General features: G+C 35.5%; 1 protein-coding gene across 4 annotated transcripts in view; it reads left to right on the plus strand.

The window, feature by feature from the left end:
• The first annotated feature begins 5,025 nt into the window (after window positions 1–5,025).
• Window positions 5,026–15,358, plus strand: part of LOC107694359 (protein PRRC2A-like) — a 41,612-nt gene continuing 31,279 nt past the window's right edge. For 2 of the 4 annotated variants that reach the window (XM_016494047.1, XM_016494050.1), the window contains exon 1: window positions 9,072–9,336. The gene's annotated coding sequence lies outside the window, so the exon portion shown is untranslated. Of the gene's footprint in view, window positions 5,293–9,071; window positions 9,337–15,358 lie in introns of those variants that run through there. The other 2 variants (XM_016494049.1, XM_016494048.1) reach the window with 2 other exon arrangements.

Below are 15,358 nucleotides of genomic sequence, written 5' to 3' on the forward strand. Positions count from 1 at the left end.
AAAGCTTTATCTTACTGACTTTTTTGATGGGTAATTTTCTCTTTTTCTATCTTTCTACTATATTTATCCACTCCATGTCGGAGCTTTTGTATCTTACATACATACATTGGAAACGTGCACTCATTTTTCATTATTACAATTTTTAAAAACATTTTATACATTTACATTTAATCATTTAGCTGACGCTTTTATCCAAAGCGGTTTACAAATGAGTGCTGTGACAAGTCTGTAATTAGGCTATAACTGATCATTAATAAGTCTATATTTATGATTATTGCAAAGTCATCAAAACTGGTTCATGGCATCAAAACTACCCAAAATGTCAAAAATGAATCAAAATGATCGTGCATGACATTTTTCTGAAGTATACATGCATGCAGTCAGACAAAATCATTAGTGAAATCTCCACCTGGTGGCGCAAAGGGACAGCTCATATTTGTACACTGACACAATTTTCATACAGATTTAGATCGGAATCAACTCCAGATTTTTTCCTGCTTAACTGATGAAGAAATAAAAGAATAGCCCACGCCTGTCCACGAAACAGCTTTTGAGTCAACTGTCTAATTACTTATTGAAAAAAGGGGAGGTAGGACTACATATTAAAGAGCTGTAATTCCTTAACCTTTCCTCCAATGAGAATACCCTCAAATCAAAGCTCAGATTGCGCACTTTAAACCCATATTATTAATTATAAGCCCATTATATAACTGTAACTTGAATATGTTTTGGTCAACAGCTAAAATAATACAAATTGTGTCAGTGTCCAAATACATATGGACCTGACTGTAAATGTCCATGCTGTTCAAAGCTCAGGAGCTCTTCATCCAGTACAGTCACATTCTACACTATTCAGCTTTACATTTATTTGTTGATTATTTTTCCAAATCTAAACTGTTATCAGAACCAGGTTATCCTGGCTTAGACTTAAATAATCTTATTCTATATCACTGAATGGCTTTCAGCTTTATTACGGTATATCATTGTTTGCAGATACTATGAATATAAAGTAGAAACACAAACAAATTTTGTACATCTCATCTTCTCTAAAATGATTTTTGTGGCAATATTACTAAAATACTATTAGCAAAATTCTAAACAAGCAATTATTTTGTTGTCTTCTTTTTCGTTTCTTTGTTTGAATGTTACCCCACAATGTGATCAAAGATACATTACACAATGTCTGTGAAATGCTTGCTGTAGCATAGTGGGTGTTTAACACATTCCTATGCAAATCGATTTCAGTTCATGTATATTTCATTGCCTTAATTTAAATGCTCTGTTTACTTCACTCCACATTTTTATATGAGGTTGAGGTCAGACTTAACCTTTAGAAAACATAATCCAGAATGCACTTTTGTTTTGTTGCGTTGTGGATCAGTACTCTTTTATTTTACATTACAACGCTTTGTTTGAATTCCTTTTGTTAAATTTAGTTTGTAACTTCTTTTTGATCCCTTGATGGTTTGAAGTGCTCTAGACTCAGTTAGGACATTGGTTAGTGTAGGTATGCATATTCCATATGTTTCAAACATTTTCTGGTGTGTAAAAATGGGTCAAAATAATTTCAGAAGGCTTCATTATCTTAACACTTTTGTTGCTTTTTGTGTTGCATATTGTTTCTGTGTTTGATTCTGGTGTAATGGTGTAGTTTGAAAACCTTTATATAGAATATTTATTCATGTGGAATTTCATGTTCATATTCATAAATTTATAACCACTATTAATAAATGATAATCACAACAATATACATTTTATAATATGTGTTTTCCTTTTTAGTACTTCCTTTTTATCTTTGTACAATAGAATGGAAAGTGTCTTAAACACTTAATCACTGTTATTTAACATTTTGCATGGATGCAATACATATTTTCACAGTATGAAACATTGTGGTGAAACATGCAACAAACCCCAGAGCAGTATGAAACAGTCATATGAATATATACAGTCATGGCCAGAATTATTGACACCCTTGGTAAATATGAACACAGAAGCCTGTGAAAATAAATCTGCATAGTTAATCCTTTTGATTCACACAAACCTAACAGTCATTGCAGTAAAGCAGTTGAAAATGGGGGGATTCACATTATGAAATAAATGTTTTTCTTTTTCTCTAATACACGTTGGCCACAATTATTGATACCACTACAAATTATTATGAGGAAAAATATCTCTAAAGTATATTCCTATTCATATATATATATATATATATATATATATAAAAATTGTCCAGCCATGACTTCCTGTTTCACAGGAATATAAATATGCTGGAAAACAAAGGCACAATTCCCTTAATCATTCATCACAATGAGTAAAAACAAAGAATATAGTGCAGCAAAAGATTGTTGAGCTTCACAAATTAGAAAGTGGCTGTAAGAAAATATCTAAAGCATTGACAATTCCCATTTCCACCATCAGGACAATAACTAAGAGTTTACAATCAACAGAAAATGTTGCAAATCTATCTGAAAGAGGAAGTTTGTCCATTTTGTCTTTCAGCAAGATAAGGAGGAGAGTTTGAGTGGCCAAAAACTCTCCAAGGATCACAGCTGGAGAACTGCAGAAAATAGTTCCGTCTCGGGTTCAGAAAGTGATCAAACAGCACCTACAGCATCACATGTTGTTTGGGAGGGTTTTGGGAGTTAGTCTGAAATCAGTGAAGCATGCAATGGATCACAATGACAAATCAAAGGTGTGTTTTGTTGTGACTAAGACAAAAGCACTGCTTTAAATGTACAAATGTACAAATATTTTAAAAGAATTACAAAACTGCATAAGAATGTTTGTTGTTTTATTGAGTCACACAAACAAATAAACAATTTGCTTTTATTAGTGTATTTAGTCATCATTTGCATTATGCATCACCTGTATCCATTTATTGCAATCCAACCACTGTTCTATACTCTATACTGTACATTTAAGATTTTAAGATACAGATTTTATATATTGTATGCATTGACACTACCATTCAAAATAATAATAATAATAATAATAATTGTATTCAGCGTGAACATTAAACTGATTGAAAGTCACATTTAAGACATTTATAGTGCTACAGAATAGCTGTATTTCAAATATATGCTTACAAAGAGATGAGTTTTCAGTTGTTTCTTGAATATTGCCAGGGATTTGTCAGTCTGGATGGGATTCTATTTCCTTCCACCAGCAAGCAACAGTGAATGAAAATGTTCTGAAAAGTAATTTTGTGCCTCTATGTGATGGTGACGTCACACACTTACCGACCTCAAGCTAAGAAAAAATAAATAAATAAACATAACAGATTATAATAAGATTATGTTTTTTTTTAACACAAAATCAGCATAGAATGATTTCTAATACTGAAGACTGACTGCTGAAAATTAGCATCATGGGAATAAATTACATTTTATACATAATAAATATACTAAAACAGAAAATAATTACTTAATTTTAATTTGTAATAATATTTCACATTATTACTGTTTTCACTATGTTTTTGATCAAATAAATGCAGCCTAGGTGAGCAAAACAGACTTTCAACTAGAAACATTTAAAAATCTTACTGACTTCAGAAATGTAGTGTATACAGGCCTACATTTTAATGCCAAATAAACCTGTTAGTTGTTCAAATGACAAAGGAAAATGGCAGTCTGTTATCTTTTATTATAGGCATATTCCATACTGGTTACTTGTAGCCTATTGCCTTAAGTTCATTTTTTTCTGCTGATGCTCTCTAACATCTTTTGAACTTGTTTAAAAGTACTGTGGCAGTATTATAGGACTTTATTATATACCATGGTAGACCTACTTAAATGAGTAGTCATAAACAATAGCATTTACATGGTACTCCACATTAGTTGTAATCAGTGTTGGGGGTAACGCAAGTTACATAATCAGATTACTTTTTTCAAGTAACTAGTAAAGTAACGCATTCATTTTTAATTTAGAAGGAAATATCTGAGTTACTTTTTCAAATAAGTAACGCTAGTTACTTTGTTTCCCATGTCTTGACTGACAGCTCTCGTGTTGCCATGTTGAGAAAAATGGGGAGTAAGTGCAGAGGCGTTGTGTGCGCTGTGATGTTACTGTAGTTCTGGACTGAACATTATTTACTCTTCTCACTGCACAAAAACAGATTCAGTATTCCTCAAAATGAATAAAAACAGTCAAATGCAAACTCAGAATATGATATAAACCTGCAATAATTAAATATGTTAAATAAGACAAATATCATTTATGTATTTAATCCCATCCCATGTTATTAACCAATGTCTTTGCTACTGACCTTCGATGATCTAATTCAACCATACTAAGCAAAAATGACACATTTGTTTCATTCTTGTTATTGCTGAATAGTGTTGAACTTTCTTCTCCTGTGTCATATTCTTCATGCAATTTGTTTGAGCAGCGCCCTCTACTGTACAGACGTGAATTTGCATTTCCTTCACCCTGAGGCGTATTCATTTCACTTCTGTTGTGAAAAGGGCTTTTACATTTGTATATTTGTATATTATATTAAAAACAAACAAGCAAGCCCTGCCCAGACTGAAAAAGTAACTCAAAAGTAACGTAACACATGACTTTCCATAAAAAGTAACTAAGTAACGTGATTAGTTACTTTTTGTAGGGAGTAACGCAATATTGTAATGCATTACTTTTAAAAGTAACTTTCCCCAACACTGGTTGTAATAGGCTACTATTGTACACCTTCAAAAACATAATACCAAAAACATGCTAATGCCATATTTTTATCTAACCACTGACACATCTAGGAACAGCCAGGTTTTGTTTACAGTGTAAAACAAAGTGAATCATCTTAAATAAAATAATTATGCTGAGTGAGAAGATGTGATCAAGTTACACCTGTTCGTGCAAGCCTTGTCCTCTCAGGCCATTCATAGTGGACTTCTATCACTGAGCAAGAGGCGTGCTTTGCATATGTAATTTATATATTAACATATATGATCGGATTGGTCATGAGACAAGTTTGGAACGTACTATGTTAATGTAGCCCCGCCCCCTTCACGCGCATCCGCCCCTCTCTGCGCTACAGTCCTCAGAAGCCGTTGACGGCTCTAATAGTGACGGATCGAGACCCGCGATATTATTTTATTTTTCCTTTTTCATTTGTTTTCTGGAAAAAAGAAAAAGGAGTACAAGTAAGCCCCACTGCACACATCCGTCCTCAGCAATCCTCTTCAACACATAATCCTGTTTTGAGTTTATGTAAGAGCTTGTGCTAACGGTAGCTAGTGCTCGATTATTGCTAATAACTCAACGATACAACCTCGAGACAAGTCGGGACAAGACCAGGTTAGTAGCTGTGTCTAATGACCATTCGAGTGCACTAAAGAGGTTTTATTATAGAGGTGTTTGTGACCGTAGTGTTGGGGTCCAGCTGTCCTGCTTTTCATCGGTCGGTGTCGGCTAACGTTAGCATGCTATCAGCATAGCTTGTGTGTGTGTCACACATCCTGGTGAAGATGTACCATATTGTTTTTTAATAAGAGCCTGTGAGGTTTTCATTTACACCGCTAGCCATTTTAGCAGGTTTTATGTTCATGTTGAGTTGAATTAGTATGCCTAGCTTGAAGAAATACATAAGACGTGCTTTGACTGAGACTGCATGTCAGACAAGTGCATTGTTTTGGTTCAAATCAAGGCTCCGGTTGACTTGTTTGCGTAAACATGTATTAAATCGCACTCTAAAATCCTTGAACTCGGATTCTAGACGAAGCCCGTGTTGTTAAATCGTCACAAATCCCGATGCTAATGTGCTTGTTGCTCTGGCCTCGCTTCACCGCCGCCATTTTGTTTTGTTCTCGCCATCAAATCCTTTAGTCAAACCCGCAGCATCAATTATACGGACCAGTTCTTCCCCCGTGTTATATTTGTCACCTTTTCCCATTTATCTAGTCAATGGCTAGATTACTGCACCGGTTTGAAATGATGTGTTATTTTGAAGTTATGTGCATTATGAAACCTATAGGTCTGCCCCCGCCTCCCAGCACGAAACATGGAGGCCGCGGCTCCAAGAAGCGAGTTAACCAGTCAAAACAGACAATTCGCCGGGTTTATAATATATCAACCATCCGGTTTTATATCAGATACCGGGTTTTTCGTAAGGTTAGATGAATTATCTAAGCGTTTTTGTGTAAAGCTGCTCTGTGCCCATACGGCCAGTTGGCAAAACGTGGAAAATAATCTCTACGCAGCTCCTGTTCGCCAGCGCTGCTTCATGTTGTGTAGAGATTATTTCGCAGGTTTTGCCAACTGGACATCGCTGCTATTCCTAATCTGTTTCTGCCCCGATCAATGACAGTGATGTGTAGTACACTGCCGTAGCGTTTGTGTGTTAAATAGAGAAGCAAGACGGTTTAGGACTGTGCTCTTCACTAACGGATTGTGCGCTTTTATTATTCATGTTGGTGCAGTTTTGTTTTTGAACAGCATTTATGTGGTGTTTTAGTTGTCCTTTGCAAAATTACCTCCAGATTAACACTTACTACAGTTATTGTTTGCAAATCTATCTGAAAGAGGAAGTTTGTCCATTTTGTCTTTCAGCAAGATAAGGAGGAGAGTTTGAGTGGCCAAAAACTCTCCAAGGATCACAGCTGGAGAACTGCAGAAAATAGTTCCGTCTCGGGTTCAGAAAGTGATCAAACAGCACCTACAGCATCACATGTTGTTTGGGAGGGTTTTGGGAGTTAGTCTGAAATCAGTGAAGCATGCAATGGATCACAATGACAAATCAAAGGTGTGTTTTGTTGTGACTAAGACAAAAGCACTGCTTTAAATGTACAAATGTACAAATATTTTAAAAGAATTACAAAACTGCATAAGAATGTTTGTTGTTTTATTGAGTCACACAAACAAATAAACAATTTGCTTTTATTAGTGTATTTAGTCATCATTTGCATTATGCATCACCTGTATCCATTTATTGCAATCCAACCACTGTTCTATACTCTATACTGTACATTTAAGATTTTAAGATACAGATTTTATATATTGTATGCATTGACACTACCATTCAAAATAATAATAATAATAATAATAATTGTATTCAGCGTGAACATTAAACTGATTGAAAGTCACATTTAAGACATTTATAGTGCTACAGAATAGCTGTATTTCAAATATATGCTTACAAAGAGATGAGTTTTCAGTTGTTTCTTGAATATTGCCAGGGATTTGTCAGTCTGGATGGGATTCTATTTCCTTCCACCAGCAAGCAACAGTGAATGAAAATGTTCTGGAAAGTAATTTTGTGCCTCTATGTGATGGTGACGTCACACACTTACCGACCTCAAGCTAAGAAAAAATAAATAAATAAACATAACAGATTATAATAAGATTATGTTTTTTTTTAACACAAAATCAGCATAGAATGATTTCTAATACTGAAGACTGACTGCTGAAAATTAGCATCATGGGAATAAATTACATTTTATACATAATAAATATACTAAAACAGAAAATAATTACTTAATTTTAATTTGTAATAATATTTCACATTATTACTGTTTTCACTATGTTTTTGATCAAATAAATGCAGCCTAGGTGAGCAAAACAGACTTTCAACTAGAAACATTTAAAAATCTTACTGACTTCAGAAATGTAGTGTATACAGGCCTACATTTTAATGCCAAATAAACCTGTTAGTTGTTCAAATGACAAAGGAAAATGGCAGTCTGTTATCTTTTATTATAGGCATATTCCATACTGGTTACTTGTAGCCTATTGCCTTAAGTTCATTTTTTTCTGCTGATGCTCTCTAACATCTTTTGAACTTGTTTAAAAGTACTGTGGCAGTATTATAGGACTTTATTATATACCATGGTAGACCTACTTAAATGAGTAGTCATAAACAATAGCATTTACATGGTACTCCACATTAGTTGTAATCAGTGTTGGGGGTAACGCAAGTTACATAATCAGATTACTTTTTTCAAGTAACTAGTAAAGTAACGCATTCATTTTTAATTTAGAAGGAAATATCTGAGTTACTTTTTCAAATAAGTAACGCTAGTTACTTTGTTTCCCATGTCTTGACTGACAGCTCTCGTGTTGCCATGTTGAGAAAAATGGGGAGTAAGTGCAGAGGCGTTGTGTGCGCTGTGATGTTACTGTAGTTCTGGACTGAACATTATTTACTCTTCTCACTGCACAAAAACAGATTCAGTATTCCTCAAAATGAATAAAAACAGTCAAATGCAAACTCAGAATATGATATAACCCTGCAATAATTAAATATGTTAAATAAGACAAATATCATTTATGTATTTAATCCCATCCCATGTTATTAACCAATGTCTTTGCTACTGACCTTCGATGATCTAATTCAACCATACTAAGCAAAAATGACACATTTGTTTCATTCTTGTTATTGCTGAATAGTGTTGAACTTTCTTCTCCTGTGTCATATTCTTCATGCAATTTGTTTGAGCAGCGCCCTCTACTGTACAGACGTGAATTTGCATTTCCTTCACCCTGAGGCGTATTCATTTCACTTCTGTTGTGAAAAGGGCTTTTACATTTGTATATTTGTATATTATATTAAAAACAAACAAGCAAGCCCTGCCCAGACTGAAAAAGTAACTCAAAAGTAACGTAACACATGACTTTCCATAAAAAGTAACTAAGTAACGTGATTAGTTACTTTTTGTAGGGAGTAACGCAATATTGTAATGCATTACTTTTAAAAGTAACTTTCCCCAACACTGGTTGTAATAGGCTACTATTGTACACCTTCAAAAACATAATACCAAAAACATGCTAATGCCATATTTTTATCTAACCACTGACACATCTAGGAACAGCCAGGTTTTGTTTACAGTGTAAAACAAAGTGAATCATCTTAAATAAAATAATTATGCTGAGTGAGAAGATGTGATCAAGTTACACCTGTTCGTGCAAGCCTTGTCCTCTCAGGCCATTCATAGTGGACTTCTATCACTGAGCAAGAGGCGTGCTTTGCATATGTAATTTATATATTAACATATATGATCGGATTGGTCATGAGACAAGTTTGGAACGTACTATGTTAATGTAGCCCCGCCCCCTTCACGCGCATCCGCCCCTCTCTGCGCTACAGTCCTCAGAAGCCGTTGACGGCTCTAATAGTGACGGATCGAGACCCGCGATATTATTTTATTTTTCCTTTTTCATTTGTTTTCTGGAAAAAAGAAAAAGGAGTACAAGTAAGCCCCACTGCACACATCCGTCCTCAGCAATCCTCTTCAACACATAATCCTGTTTTGAGTTTATGTAAGAGCTTGTGCTAACGGTAGCTAGTGCTCGATTATTGCTAATAACTCAACGATACAACCTCGAGACAAGTCGGGACAAGACCAGGTTAGTAGCTGTGTCTAATGACCATTCGAGTGCACTAAAGAGGTTTTATTATAGAGGTGTTTGTGACCGTAGTGTTGGGGTCCAGCTGTCCTGCTTTTCATCGGTCGGTGTCGGCTAACGTTAGCATGCTATCAGCATAGCTTGTGTGTGTGTCACACATCCTGGTGAAGATGTACCATATTGTTTTTTAATAAGAGCCTGTGAGGTTTTCATTTACACCGCTAGCCATTTTAGCAGGTTTTATGTTCATGTTGAGTTGAATTAGTATGCCTAGCTTGAAGAAATACATAAGACGTGCTTTGACTGAGACTGCATGTCAGACAAGTGCATTGTTTTGGTTCAAATCAAGGCTCCGGTTGACTTGTTTGCGTAAACATGTATTAAATCGCACTCTAAAATCCTTGAACTCGGATTCTAGACGAAGCCCGTGTTGTTAAATCGTCACAAATCCCGATGCTAATGTGCTTGTAGCTCTAGCCTCACTTCACCGCCGCCATTTTGTTTTGTTCTCTCCACTAAATCCTTTAGTCAAACCCGCAGCATCAATTATACGGACCAGTTCTTCCCCCGTGTTATATTTGTCACCTTTTCCCATTTATCTAGTCAATGGCTAGATTACTGCACCGGTTTGAAATGATGTGTTATTTTGAAGTTATGTGCATTATGAAACCTATAGGTCTGCCCCCGCCTCCCAGCACGAAACATGGAGGCCGCGGCTCCAAGAAGCGAGTTAACCAGTCAAAACAGACAATTCGCCGGGTTTATAATATATCAACCATCCGGTTTTATATCAGATACCGGGTTTTTCGTAAGGTTAGATGAATTATCTAAGCGTTTTTGTGTAAAGCTGCTCTGTGCCCATACGGCCAGTTGGCAAAACGTGGAAAATAATCTCTACGCAGCTCCTGTTCGCCAGCGCTGCTTCATGTTGTGTAGAGATTATTTCGCAGGTTTTGCCAACTGGACATCGCTGCTATTCCTAATCTGTTTCTGCCCCGATCAATGACAGTGATGTGTAGTACACTGCCGTAGCGTTTGTGTGTTAAATAGAGAAGCAAGACGGTTTAGGACTGTGCTCTTCACTAACGGATTGTGCGCTTTTATTATTCATGTTGGTGCAGTTTTGTTTTTGAACAGCATTTATGTGGTGTTTTAGTTGTCCTTTGCAAAATTACCTCCAGATTAACACTTACTACAGTTATTGTAAAATCTTTAACTTGAAATATATATGGTTACTAGTTACTACAGTACTGATCATAAATTATGCAAACTTTTTTTAGGTTTTATTTTTGCTGTTTTTTATTATGATAGGACAGTGTAGAAGAGACCGGAAGCGACATGGGGGGGAATTGTGAAAGATCCTCAGCCAGATTCAAACTCGGGACGCCCGTAGCGCAATGGCGCTTTATGTTGGCCAAGGCTATCCGCCTTATGCAAACATTTAAGAATATTTTATCGTGATATTGAGAATGGTGGCTCATCCAAATATTCTAAGAACTGGTAGCTGTTATTTTGGCAAAACCTATGGTTGTCATTGTAATTTTTTGTAAGGAATGATAATAGGCCTATAAGTTATCTGACCATATGGAGGGCTTTTAATCATTCTGTGTCATACTGAATGTCACACTGTGGAAGAAACAGTGAAATTTACAGTAAACAAATGGCAGCTATGATTGCTAGAACCTTTAGCTCAGGGCTGTCCAAACTCTGACCTGGAGGGCCGGTGTCCTGCAGAGTTTAGCTCCAACTTGCCTCAACACACCTGACTGGAAGTTTCTATGCCAAGTAAGAGCTTGATTAGCTGGTTCAGGTGTGTTTAATTAGGGTTGGAGCTAAACTCTGCAGGACACTGGCCCACCAGGACCGAGTTTGGACAGCCCTGCTTTAGCTATATCTGAAGTACCCACAACTTGAATTGAAACAAGTACAAAGACTATTTTATCGACCCTAACTTAAGAAGAGAAATAGCCTATGTGCATGGCTAGAGACTGAACGCATAATACGCACGTGCATGTGCATGACGTTACTGTTTTAACAAAATCAAATTTTTATAGTTGACGGTATCATTTTCAAAAACGTACACTTTCAAACCTGTTTTCAAAAGTTTGCATTTTCAGGCCCCCTGAAATGTCTTTGTTGTGTAAATAAATGGCCAAAAAGTAGGGATGGGCATTTTCCAAAAATTTCATATTCGAATATTTAGGTTTAATGAGAAAGACGTTATTTTTATTTATCAAGTTTTTGTCACGATTTCTGAACAAGCTTATGATTAGCCGTTACACAACAATGTTCTACAACAATGTTATGCTATATCGCAAGTAGGGATATGCCGGTATCAAATTTGCGGTTAATTGCTAATGCTTTTATCACGGTATACGGTATTATCACGATATTGAAATTTAGTTTAAAAAAAAGTGCTGTCATAATACAGTATAACAGGTTTAATAACTTTTTTTCTTATAACAAAAATAACTGAACATTTAAATGCAATAAAGCAATACAGAAAAATGTATAAAGTTAAAGCAGAGCACTAATTCCGAATATGGAATCACATCACATATATAATTATTCACGGTATTTAGCAGTGCCCACGATAACAATACCGTGCATATTCATTACCGTGATGTACCGCATTACCGAATACCGGCACAAGTCTAATCGCAAGGTTTTATTTTGGTTGAAAACGTGTAAACAAAAAAAAAACCCATAAAAAAAGCATTCAAGATCAAGCAGAGCAAACGGAAAAATCAAGCAGACTGTGCCGATTACATATACTCGAGTTGGCCTATATTTATTGTGTTTACATTGTTTCAAGTCTTAATTCTGAGAGAAACAATAATATCCACATGCTCGGGTGAAAGCTTGTTCCTCAGTCTGATAACAATAAGAACACGCTGACAAAGATAACGTGTGCTAACAGTTTCTTAGTGCTTTGTTAAACCACTTTCCCTCGAGGAACCTTTATATATGTCTCAAGATCATTTAGCTATCAGATGCGCTCTCTTCTCGGCTCAATCGGAGTACAGCTGCGCTTACCTGCAGTCGTGAATGCAGTGATGGACAGCTGTCTTTCCTCAGTCGACTGTGTTTGGATTTCATGTGATTTCTCATTGTGGTGTTGATATTATGATAAATCAGTTTCACTAATTCATTTGATCAGAAGTAATAACATTTTGTCAGATCATTTAGTAAGATCATTTAGATCAAAGTAAATCCAAACTTTGCGAGGCAGATGACGACATTCTGTGATCAAATACTATCAACTTGTTAACATGCTCCACAGCGCCACCCAGTGCATTTAGTTGTAACTGCTTAGGATTTATCATGGATTCCCTTCATTTACGGCCAGCAAATCAACACATAGTAAAATTCGAATAGTGTTTTTATTGTTCGAATAATAATTACAGACCGAATATTTGAATGTTCGACTATTCGTGCACACCCCTACCAAAAAGCATAAAGCATTTGTTTTTAGTTGAAAACGGTGTTGTGTAAATGCACTATTAAATTTACTGTAAAAACTGTAGGCCTATATTTCAATAACTGATTTAAGGTAAAGTGTCACAAGGAATTTGTGGGAGTGTCAGTTTACAGGTTTTCACTTTAATTGTGAGAAGACTGTTCATTTTTACTTTACAAATCCATTAATTTAACAGTATTTTAGAGTGACAAAATATCCCAGTAGATGCTTTACATTTTTTAGCTAAATATTTTTTTAAATCATTTAAAGGGGTCATATGATGCCATTAAAATTTTTCCTTTCTCTTTGGAGTGTTACAAGCTCTTGGTGCATAAAGAAGATCTGTAAAGTTGCAAAAACTAAAGTCTCAAACCCAAAGAGATATTCTTTTTTTAGCAGCATCATATGACCCCTTTAATTTTTTTTTATAGAAAGAGAACGTGCCATTTTACCAATTAACAGGTTTTTGCCCTAGCATGTTGTTTACAGTCTTTTTATTGTTAGTCTTTTTACAGTCTTCTTCAGCATGTTTACTGTTAAAATTACACATTTTAAATAATTAAAAATTTAAATGAATCCTTTAGGCTATTTATTATTATTTTCGTGGAGTCTCTTGTGTTGTCCAAATGGTTGATCTCCGTGAAAACGAATGGGAAATAAATACACAGAACCGTGCTGTCCAACATCTTTTATTCTGGTTTTCCATCGCTGTTTTTTTAATATGTTGCTTTGTATTTCGGGTAACAGATTGTGTACCTTCGTGATAATTAATCTACAGGTGGCAAGATGTAGGCAGTTTCAGTTTTTGTCATACTGGAGGCTACTTTTGCTAATTTTGTCTAGTGTTTGACAAGACTTTTGTTATGAATATCACAGCATGGTGAAGAAATGCAGCTTTTTGATTTAATAGTGTTAGCTGTAGTTCATGACTTTTGTTTATTTTCAAATCATAGATTTTATGAATGTGTGTGAGTTGAGTGGCCGTCACTGGCTAGCAGTAAAGACAGCCCTGGTGTTTCTATGGATGCAAGCTCTCGCAAGGCAGAAACCGAGGAACAACATTTATAATGCATCACCATGGTAACACCAGTCACAACTGCCTTTTTCTGGCCTTTAAAAAATGTGCTAAAGTCATTAATGTTTTTTGTTGATAAGTCTGAAATTATGAATTGATGAACAGTTGTCTGATGGCTTACTGTACAGAAAGAAACAATTTAGTGGAAAAAATGGGTTTGGGTACAGTTTGAATTCACTTGCTGCTTGTCTGATGGGTTTGTGCAAATTTCTGTCTCGTCTGGCGTAAACATGGGTCATGTGCTGTGAGATCTGTTGAACTAATAATATGGGACACCCCAGTATCTCGGTTGATTTGAGTTGGTTGAGCATAATACCTAGGAGGACCTTTGTAAACAAACTGAACAATGATATACAGAATGCAGTAGGCTAAATCACCAGTAAAAGTCATGGTTTTATGGTATTTATTGATTTGATATCAGTTTTTTCACTGTTTTAACTGAATCTATGCATAGTTTAGCCATCCTAGTCTATAAAGAGATCAGTTTTCAGTCTTAACTCAGTTTGGTCAGTGTTGTAATTAGTGTTGTCACGGTACCAAAATTTCAGTATTCGGTACCGATAGTAATAATTACTGTGCCTTTGTGAAGATGCCATAACATTTTATTAATGTTTTATGCTTTGAGAAAAGCATAATGGCAATGAAAACTGAGAATTATTTTCCTCAGTATGCCAAAATTAATGCTTAGCTATTTAAAGGCCCCCTGCAGTGCCTTGAAACACGCAGCATTATTCTATGTGGTGACGTAATTTCGACTGAAACAAGAAGACAGGGCATATCGAGCAGCCCCTGACACTACCAGTCAATAGGTGAGCGCCAGCCAATCATGCTGAGGCTGTGTAGTTTTAAAAGTGTTTAATATATGCAGACTCGCCCATATATTAAACCGGAGACCGGAGCCAAAGTCCGGATCAGACTGTGCGCGCTGCCGCGGTTTGCGTGACACAACGTGAAATAAGGCTGCACGGTTCTTGCTAAAATGTGAATCACGATTTTTCTCCATGGGAATTGAGATCACAATTCTCTTACACGATTCTCATTTTTTAAACCAAAATGTATTACACAAGTACAAAAAAAAACAAAAAACAACAGGACTAGAGCTGCACGATTCTGGATAAATTGAGAATCACGTTTTTTTTGTCTCAAATAAAGATCACGATTCTCCCACGATTCTGAACTAAACAAAATAATATGTGGCAAAATATGATTGCTGCAGTCTATTTAAAAGTGTTTAATTAATTTGAATGAAATATTAACCATTTTAATATACACTACCAGTCAAAAGATTTTGAACAGTAAGATTTTTTGTTTTTTAAAGAATTCTCTTCTGTTCACCAAGCCTGCATTTATTTGATCCAAAGTACAGCAAAAGCAGTAATACTGTGAAATATTTTTACTATTTAAAATAACTGCTTTCTATTTGAAAATACTTTAAAATGTAATTTATTTCTGTGATGCAAAGCTGAATTTTCAGCATCATTACTCCA

This window comes from Sinocyclocheilus anshuiensis, unplaced genomic scaffold (assembly GCF_001515605.1).
Source record: "Sinocyclocheilus anshuiensis isolate Anshui unplaced genomic scaffold, SAMN03320099.WGS_v1.1 scaffold1240, whole genome shotgun sequence".
NCBI lineage: Eukaryota > Metazoa > Chordata > Actinopteri > Cypriniformes > Cyprinidae > Sinocyclocheilus > Sinocyclocheilus anshuiensis.